This window comes from Rhinopithecus bieti, unplaced genomic scaffold (genome assembly GCF_001698545.2).
Source record: "Rhinopithecus bieti isolate Rb0 unplaced genomic scaffold, ASM169854v2 scaffold_19751, whole genome shotgun sequence".
Classification (NCBI taxonomy): Eukaryota; Metazoa; Chordata; class Mammalia; order Primates; family Cercopithecidae; genus Rhinopithecus; species Rhinopithecus bieti.
This window is the reverse complement of record NW_016809516.1, coordinates 63769-73947: the sequence shown is the minus strand read 5'-3', so window position 1 is coordinate 73947 and position 10179 is coordinate 63769. Positions and strand designations below refer to the sequence as shown.

General features: G+C 42.2%; 1 long non-coding RNA gene across 1 annotated transcript; it reads left to right on the top strand.

The window, feature by feature from the left end:
- The first annotated feature begins 494 nt into the window (after positions 1-494).
- LOC108540507 (uncharacterized) lies at positions 495-3523 on the top strand. The gene is made up of 3 exons (XR_001888694.1): positions 495-538; positions 1874-2047; positions 3494-3523. It is a non-coding gene; the product is annotated as an uncharacterized LOC108540507 (long non-coding RNA).
- The last annotated feature ends 6656 nt before the right edge of the window (positions 3524-10179 follow it).

The window sequence follows — 10179 nt, the reverse complement described above, 5'->3', positions numbered from 1 at the left end:
CAATTGCGCATGCGCCGTGGGTTTGTAATTTTCCCGGGGCGGGATCACGCCTGCGCCATAGGCTGCATATCTTCCTGGGCGGGAAAAATGTTTGCGCGCGCGTGGGAAAAGTTAGCGCGGGTGCGGGAAAGATTAGCGCGCGCATGGGAAAGGTTTGTAATGAAGAACCCAGAAATGTGCCATCTTGTCTCCGCTTTGCGGAGATCAAGCAACAGAGGTCGGCTAATTCTGGGCCTCATGGCTCCGGACAGTGGGGCCTCTGGGAAAGGATTAGGTCATGAAGATGGAGGTCTCATTAGGTCATAAAGGTGGAACCCTCATGAATGGAGTTGGTGTTCCTATGAAAGAGGCCCCAGAGGCCAGGCATGGTGGCTCACACCTGTAATCCCAGCACCCTGGGAGGCCGAGGCAGGTGGATCACCTGAGGTGAGGAGTTCGAGACCAGCCTGGCCAACATGACAAGACCCTGTCTCTACTAAAAATACAAAAATTAGCGAGGCGTGGTGGTGCGCACCTGTAATTCCAGCTACTCGGGAAGGTGAGGCAGGAGAATCACTTGAACCTGGGAGGTAGAGGTTGCAGTGAGCTGAGATCACGCCACTGCACTCCAGCCTAGGTGAAAAGAGTGAAACTCTGTCTAAAAAAAGAAGAGAAAGAAAAAGAAAGAGGCCCCAGAGAGCTTGGCTATTCCATTATTTGAAGACACTGTGAGAAGATGTTGTTTATAAGCTACTCAGCATATGGTAGTTTATTACACCAGCCCAAACTGACTGAGAAACTCCCCATCCATGAGTTTTAAAGGTTTCTCAGTGTAGGATAAGCAAGTATGTGCATGGTCTCCTAGAACAGTGTTTCTTGACCTGGGGTTCTTGGAATCATGGGAATTTACATATGTATTTTTGGGTGTCTGAGAATTTTCTTTGATAAAATATATATTATTTCATTTTGGTGGCATTTTCAACTACCTATATTAGTGTCCCTCAAACTTTATTGTGCCTGCAAATCACTGGGTTATATAGCCTGTTTGGAATCAGCAGGCCTAGGAGGGCCTGAGGCTCTGCATTTCCTTTTGTTTTTAAGACAGAGTTTCACTATATTTCCTGGGCTGGAGTGCAGCAGAGCAATCTTGGCTCACTGCAACCTTTACCTCCCGGGTTCAAGTGATTCTCCTGCCTCAGCCTCCTTAGTAGCTGGGATTACAGACACCTGCCATCACGCCCAGCTAATTTTTGTATTTTTAGTAGATATGAGATTTCCCCATATTGGCAGGGCTGGTCTTGAACTACTGACCTCAGGTGATCCACACACCTCAGCCTCCCAAAGTGTTGGGGTTAAAGGCATGAGCCACCGCGCCAGGTGGAGGCTCTGCATTTCTAACAAGCTCGCTGGTGACTATAGTGTGAGTGTGGGAACAGTGCTTTGAAAAGCCAGGCTCGAGATGCCCCCTTACAGCCTGCAACTGCCAAGTGATGCCTCTGCCTGCCTTGTGTTTGTGTGCGATTATATTTGATCTCAGTTGTGCTGCTATCATTGTCACAGCTGAAAAGGGATGAAGACAGCCAACTATTACTTGACAGCCTTCTGGTTACCAAGAACATGCACTGTTGTCAGAGCAGAATCCATGAGATAGAATTTATGGGCACACGTACTTGGTGGACCAGAACTGGGAGTTCTGTGCCATCAGTACTCTCCATCTTGATCATCCTTCCTTTCTGCTGCCTGAGCCTGACTTCTCTGGGCACAGGCTTTCTCCAGGTGATGCACCAGTTGTCAGTGGCAGCCTCATTCCCTCCTTCTCTGCCCCCCTGCATGACTGTACTGTGCCATCTCCACTGGGCCTGTTTTGATTCCTTTCCTCACTCTTTACCGTCAGCGGTTCCCAACATCTGGGATTTTGTGACAGGCTGTTTGGATTGGATGGCAGTTCTCTCTCAGACACCACGGAAACTCACATAGGTGCCCACAGGGACTTTGCCTTGCTGTCAGATCATGATATGTGTGGCCTTCCCTTGCACACAGCCTTGGCCTGGAGGACACTTGGAAACTGGTGAGGTGCACAGGGGAGGAGGGCACGTTTTAATCACATAGAGCTTGTGTACTGATGGGAAACTATCAACCTATAAACATAAAATGTTAATATCTACGCATAGTCTCACTACAGTATTATCTTTTCTACTCTACCCCCTTTTGATTAGTGGTTATTTATTTTAACATGTTTCTTTGTTTATGGTTATCAATGGACATAGTGTTTCACAATTCTATGAGAGCCAGGTCAGGGTGATATCCCTGAAGTGGAAAAAAGTCAAGATCCAGCGAAAAGTCATCATCAACATAAAAGTTCCTCCTAGATTGTCAGTTCTTAAATCTCAGAACTGTAAATAGCAAAATTCAGTGTGTTCTTTAGAAAGTAAAAGAGCATACTGTTGGAAAGGAAGGATACTTGCAAGAACTGAATCAGAAATAAAATATAGCTTCTGGCAGCAATTGCAATGCCAAAAAGAAGACATAGCAGTTATTTTAAGAATTATCATTATCTTTCATTTAAAAGTGAAAGCATGAGAGGCTCCAAAGCAGAGAAGAACGAGTTGGATGTTAAGTCTAACCGGCTTGAGCTTGGATCATGGCTCTGCCACTTTCCAGTCCTGCCATTTTGGGCAACATATGCAGTCTCTTGGAGCCTGTATCTTCTTCTGTAACAATAATACTATCTCACTGGAAAAGTTGTGAGTAGAAAATAAATAATGAGCATAACATCCTTCAAGAGCTCCTGATCCATAGTAACCGCTCAATTAGTAAATTATGTCTTAAAAAATGTGTATGGAGAGGAGTGATGAGGATATTACATAGGTTAAGTTAAGAAACAGCCTGCCATGTGGGAGACAGGTAAGAACTTCCTAGTAGCCCCCCTCCAAAGTTGCTGTCGTGAAATTCATAGTAGTGAAAAATGTTTTGAGAAGGAATACAAAGTCACACTGGTTTTGTTTATTTATTAATTTATTGATACTTTGTTTGTTTGTTTTGTTTTTGTTTTTGAGACAGAGTCTTGCTGTGTCGCCCAGGCTGGGGTGCAGTGGCGCGATCTCAGCTCACTGCAAGCTTCGCCTCCCGGGTTCACGCCATTCTTCTGCCTCAGCCTCCCGAGTAGCTGGGACTACAGGTGCTCGCCACCACACCTGGTTAATATTTTGTGTTTTTAGTAGAGATGGGGTTTCACCATGTTAGCCAGGATGGTCTCGATCTCCTTACCTCCTGATCTGACCGCCTCAGCCTCCCAAAGAGCTGGGATTACAGGTGTGAGCCACCATCCCCGGCCTATTGATAAGTATTTACTTCAGGTCTTGAGCTTGTGATCATTTGTTAATATCTATGGCTTTCATCCCTGGCTCTATATTTCTGTTCCTTTCCTATTTTCCAATACACACCAAAGAATAACTTCTTTGTTGTTGTCGTTGTTGTTTTGTTTTTGAGACGGAGTTTTGCTCTTGTCTTCCAGGCTGGAGTATAGTGCCACAATCTCGTTTCATCGCAACCTCTGCCTCCTGGGTTCATGTGATTCTCCTGCCTCAGCCTCTCGAGTAACTGGGATTACGGGCACCCACTACCACGCCTGGCTAATTTTTGTATTTTTAGTAGAGACGGGGTTTTGCCATGTTGGCCAGGCTGGTCTCAAACTCCTGATCTCAGGTGATCTGCCCACTTTGGCCTCCCAAAGTGCTGGGATTGCAGGCAATGAGACACCTTGCCTGGCCGACACCAAAGAATAACTTAATGACATCCAGTTGACTTCATGAAGGCTGTGCACTTGGTACTGACTAAATTTGGGTTAAAAATTCAATGAACTGAAACTTGAGAACTGAACGTAAAGTTGGAAAATAAATAGACCACTTTCTGTGAATGGCTGATGATGATATTTTACCTGGCAGTTGGTACCCAGTGGCAACCATGGTTTCACTTTCTCCTTCTGATTTATTTTTGCACAGTTTTATTGATTGAGAATTCTTGCATTCCAAGTGTCATCCCAAGCACTTGGTGTGTATTGACACATTTAATTATCACAGCCATCTTATAAGGTAGATAATAATGTTATTCCTGCTTTGGGGATGTGGAAGCAGGCTTAGAGGCATTAAGCGACTTGCCACAGTCACCCTACTGGGTCAATGTTGGAAGACTGGAGCTTGTAGTCCCACCATGGGAGGAAGCAGTGATATTTAACAGGTTTTAGAGACTATCACCCATTTCACATATATTAAATGGGCATGTGACTCTAAGACATCATATAGGAAATGAGTAGCTAAAGCATTTTACTTTGTAACTTGCTTTGCTTTTACTTTAATATGAAAATATTGGAAGTTTGAATCTGGACTTTTGTAAACCCATAGTGACATATCATAAGTTGCCAGCTGTAAGGTGTAGAGGGGCCATCTGTTGTGGACTGTCTAGTCTACATTTGTTCCTGGGCTAATACACTACATTGAAACCAGAACAAAATAGAAGGGAGAGTGTTAAAGAAAAAATTATTCAGGACTATTGTGATAAGTGTCAAGACCATTGCAGTAGGGGAAAGAGATGGGACTCAACTTTAAATAAGCCAAGACAAGTGGGAAATTACACCCAGCAAGCAGAATGAAGGAATCATTGGATGGAAAATGACTGAAGAGGGGACGTCAAGGGTGGGGGGAATTCTTGCTAAAAAATCCAGCTTAGCAGTATTCTTGCTACCACTGGGCTAGCAGGCCAAGAGCAAGGTGCCAGGTCAAGGCCTCATTGAGAAGAGGGGGTCAAAGGAACTTGTATAAGGTTTACTCAAGGAGAGAGACTTTGTCAGAGTGACACTGATGAACCCTGTAGAGAATCAGAGAAATGTATTCCACATGGACTTGAAAACGTTACTCATTGGAATGGCAATATAACGAGCTGTTTAAGTTGATTTTGGTATTTTTGATTAATTTCATGATAACGTTAATAAATATTAAGACAACTGATTTTCTGCTTATTCTCTACATAGCTTCTTCTCTTTGGGGGTTGCAAAATTACATTAGCTTTGTTTTCACTCTTAAACTATGGAGTCTTCTTATTTCAGTAATCAGATCAGCCTATGAATTTGTAGTAATGGCCTTTGTGGATGGATATATAGTAATTAATAAGCAACCCACCTAAGTGAATAACAATTGTATAAATATATATTCAAGGTATTTAATGGGAGAACAAAGCCCACTATATTATATTTAGGTACATATTTAATTTTAGAAGGAAATAAATCATTCTGTTACCATAGACTTTCAGAAACCTCTTGATTGGGTGAATTCTATGCAGAGTAAAATTTCACAATAACTTTAAAATGTATCATGTATCTCAGAATTGTATTCTGAGGATTGAAAATGCATTATGATATTAAATGTATTTTTCTTGCCATTTTATGTAAACTTTATAAAATAACATAGGGGAATTATTTTTTATTTTTATTTTTATTATTGTTTTTGAGATGGAGTCTCACTCTGTCACCCAGGCTGGAGTGCAGTGGCGCGATCTCTGCTCACTGCAAGCTCCGCCTCCCGGGTTCACGCCATTCTCCTGCCTCAGCCTCCCAAGTAGCTGGGACTACAGGCGCCCACCACCACGCCCGGCTAATTTTTTGTATTTTAGTAGAGACAGGGTTTCACCGTGTTAGCCAGGATGGTCTCGATCTCCTGACCTCATGATCCACCTGCCTAGGCCTCCCAAAGTGCTGGGATTACAGGCCTGAGCCACTGCGCGCAGCCCCCTAATTTACCTTTTTAAGCTTCTTGTGTGAACTTACATAGTCAGAAGGTTTATATGGCTAAACACCTACTCAATCTAAAGTTGTTAATATTTTAATCTTCCTGGATTTTAACCTTCCATGGATAATTTAGAAAAAGTAACAGTGAGCATACTTCTCTGGAAAGCAATAAAGAATCGCCTTTGAAAATGACAGTAAAAAATATTTTAACTGGTGAGTACTATTGGAAGTTACATTCCTTTTAGTCTTAGGAGGTGCAACATTATTGCTTTTAAGTGGGGAGAACTGTTGTGATATTCCTCTCAAACAGTAGCAGAAACAGAATGCAAATCACAGTTTAAACAGTCACTTAAAGTTTTGAATATTATAAAATGAAAGAATCCTGTTGTTTCAACTACCATTAAACACTTAAAATTGCAGAATTTTACTTAAATGACTTTCTTCTAAATTAGACTAAATAAAAACATTCATTTCAAAGTGCTGAAATTACACTGACAATTAGTATTTAATGCTCATTTAAAATTCTATTCTACATATTAACTATCTTTTCATTATCTCAATTTACATGTCCCTAAGATTTTCTAAATCTTAATCCCTGTAGCAATGCTAATGTTTAAGCTAGTATTTCATGAAAGAAAGAAAGAAAGGGTACAAATCACTTTTTCATACATTATACATAAAGATTCGGTTTAGTGGAATAATCTTGAGGAATGAGTTGTGCAAATGGATTACTGCTGAAAATGGTACATTGTGTATGCTTAATTAAAGGAGGACTTTTCAATGTGAAAGTTTGAAACCATTGTTTCTTAGCAGAATGTTAAACTTAATAAATGTGAATAAAAGTAACTAGCATTGTANCTTAAAATTGCAGAATTTTACTTAAATGACTTTCTTCTAAATTAGACTAAATAAAAACATTCATTTCAAAGTGCTGAAATTACACTGACAATTAGTATTTAATGCTCATTTAAAATTCTATTCTACATATTAACTATCTTTTCATTATCTCAATTTACATGTCCCTAAGATTTTCTAAATCTTAATCCCTGTAGCAATGCTAATGTTTAAGCTAGTATTTCATGAAAGAAAGAAAGAAAGGGTACAAATCACTTTTCATACATTATACATAAAGATTCGGTTTAGTGGAATAATCTTGAGGAATGAGTTGTGCAAATGGATTACTGCTGAAAATGGTACATTGTGTATGCTTAATTAAAGGAGGACTTTTCAATGTGAAAGTTTGAAACCATTGTTTCTTAGCAGAATGTTAAACTTAATAAATGTGAATAAAAGTAACTAGCATTGTAAAACTGTAGCAAAGTAATTTGACTTCATTTGACTTCTAAAGAGGAGTCCCAGTACAAAAATAAATCTGCATTGCCTTTCTTGTTTCCTGAGGTGGAAACTTGGGAACAAATTCTAGAAGGTGATCGTGGAAGGAGTCGGGCTATTGGTCTGCCTTTTCCATATCTAGTTCACCCTGAGTCTGTTTCTCTGCACTATGACGTCCCTCCCTGCTAATTAGTAGCATCATGCAGTGAGGCTGTTTTACAGCCCCTTCTTCTCCCAGAGGGTCCACAGAAGCCTGTGTCTGTGTCCTGTGGCCAAGTGAAAGAATGGCTGTGATGTGGTGCTTCCCACGGTATGCTCTAGAGCCAGAAGCTGGGGCTGGCTCCTTGCCTTACTAGCACTGAACTTGAATATGATTTTTTAAAAAAGGAGGGGGGGGGGTAAGAAAACTACTTACCTCCTTGTTTGTCATGAGGATTAAATAAGATAATATATGTAAAGGCTAAGCATGGTGTCTAACATAGAGCAAATAGTCAAATGTTAGCTAGCGCTTTTGTTTTCAAATGTGTGGGTTTGCATTTATCCATAGTTGATCTTATTATCATCTTGCTATTTCTGACCCTCTTTATTCCAAACTATTTTAGCCCATTCTCTTCATATTCCAGGCTACATCTTATCTTTGAAGCTCTAGAGCATAGTTGTGTTGCTGTAAGGGTTGAAGTAGGTATGTATAATTTACCTAGAGCCATAGCAGGCACATTAGCGTGCAGTAAATGCCATATCTAGTTTCCTTGCTGTTGCCTTTAATGGGGTCAGTGCCTCTCAGTTTTCCAAGTTGGACCCTCCAGGGCACTCCTGTGGCACTCCCTCTAGTTGGTTCCCTGGTCTTCTTGGTTCTATGGTGACTCTAACTTCATTAACTCTGCCCCTGACCTTTGCAGGACAGAGCCATGCTACCTTGTCTCAGTCCCATGTCTTCAGCCTCTTCCTCCTTCCCACCTTTCACGCAGACTTCATACAACCCCAGTCACTGGGTCGCCCTAGCCTGAAGGCAAAATAAGATTAGTCCTGAACTTACGATCCTCAGCTTCCCCCTGCTCTGAGCGAATTCCCCCAGAGCCTTCCTGGAGTCCTCAGGGCTGACCTGGCCTGGTGGCTTTTGTGCCTCCCTGCTCTGCCCAGCTTGCTAATGACCACAGCAGCTGCTTGAGCTCTGCCCAGATGAGCTTAGGCAGCCTTGGCTCCAGGCTTTCCCACTCACCCTCAAAATAGTTTACCAGAATCTTCTTCTGAAAAAACAAATGGGATCCTGAAAAGTCCATGAGGTTCTCTGACACCACACAATTTTCCCAGAAAGCACAGGTATCCAGCCAGAAAAGAGAGAGTGGGGCATGTAAGGAGGTGTGGTCCAGTGGAGCAGCCATATATATATGGAGAGAGAGAGAGAGAGAGAGAGAGAGAGAGAGAGAGAGAGAGAGACCCAGAGCCAGGCAGTGCTGCTGGTTCATCAAAGAGAGTGGGAAACAGGAGGGAGGTGAGACGTGGTGTGCAGGGTGAGTAACCTATGAGCTGAGCAGGAGAGGGAGAGACACCGAGGGGTGGTGTGGAGGAAGAGGGACCACAGTGGACCCTCCCAACTGCTCCACTAGGCCACACCTCCTCGCATGACCCACTCTCTTTTCTGGCTGGATACCTGTGCTTTCTGGGGAAATCTTGTGGTGTCAGAGAACCTCACGGTTTTATATATATATATATGTATGTATATATGTGTGTATATCAGTGCCACAGCTGGAGGAGAGGCAGAGAGAGGAACCACGTGTGTGGACCAGTGGCCGAGGTGTGGAATTGTGGGAGCACTTGCCACCCACAGGCAGCACCATCTGGTCTAGAAGCTTCATGCTCAGCTGCTTTCAGGTAGAAGAGCCCTGTCTCTTTCTCTCTGTCTCTTTCTGTCTGTCTCTGTTTCTGTTTCTCTGTCTCTCTCTCTCTTTTGTTTGTCTTTTTTCTTCTTCTCTGACTTTCTCTGCTTCTGTCTGTCTTTTTCTTTTTCTCTTTGTCTCTGTCTCTATTCTGTGCTCAAGGACTACCCCAAAAGCAAGTGACATACTTGCCGGGTCATCTTTCCTTAACTTCCCCAAGGATAGGGGTCTTTGACATCTGAGGGACAGCTGGTCAGAGAGCAGGATCAGGAGCTGTCCCTGACACACCAAAGGGCACTTTGCATGTCACTGCAGGCCATATGAGGATTGCAGTAGGTAGATTGTATTATTATTCATAATTTATATGTTTATTTTTCCTCTAAATTATAAGCTTCTGGTGTAGATAGAAAAGTGTACTCTTTATAACTCTCCTAATTCAATGTTTGCTGTAAATGAATGGATAAATGTAGTCTTTGTTTGCTGAAATTTGTCTTATAGGACTGCTGTGGATTGGCTTTGTTTTGAAACATTCCCTTAACATTCTCTGTGGTGTTGAGATTTATCAGGAGCACAGAATGTTTCTTGTGTCACTTGGCAAATTTGGCTAGACATATTTTTATTTTGGACGTATTTTTGAAAATAAAACTGTAGGTCCATGGTTTTAAAACACTCTTCAGTTCTGCTATTGTTTTTGGCTTCCAGAGACAAGACTGATAGCAGCATGCTATGGAATGTGTGTCATTGTCTTTAGGATTCCAAGATTCTGCCATTGCTGCTGCTGCTGTCCATGTGTCTGTGATGGCTGGCGGGAACAGCACTTACGTTTCGTGGGAAGATGGTGTGGTGTGCAGTATTGGTCACTGTAGGAGAGATGTTTATGTCTTGTACATGAAGAGCTGCCCTCCCTCTGACAGCTGCCTGCCAAGCGGATCCATCTATCATTGACAGCAGGGAGCACATGGCTCACTGCCCCAAGGTATCCTGAAATATTTCTCCCAACTTTAACATGTTCATTATCTGCACCTTAATTTGCTGTGAAGATATCTGTCTCACTGGTGATATGAGAGTGCATAGCTGTTTTGACTTTAAATTAGGTGAGTAGTTCACATCTCAGATCCTGCTGAAGGCCTGTACATTCTGATCAAGAGACAGGAGGAAACAGCAGGAGACACGGAAAGGATTATATAAAGACTGTTGCTTCCTGTACTCATG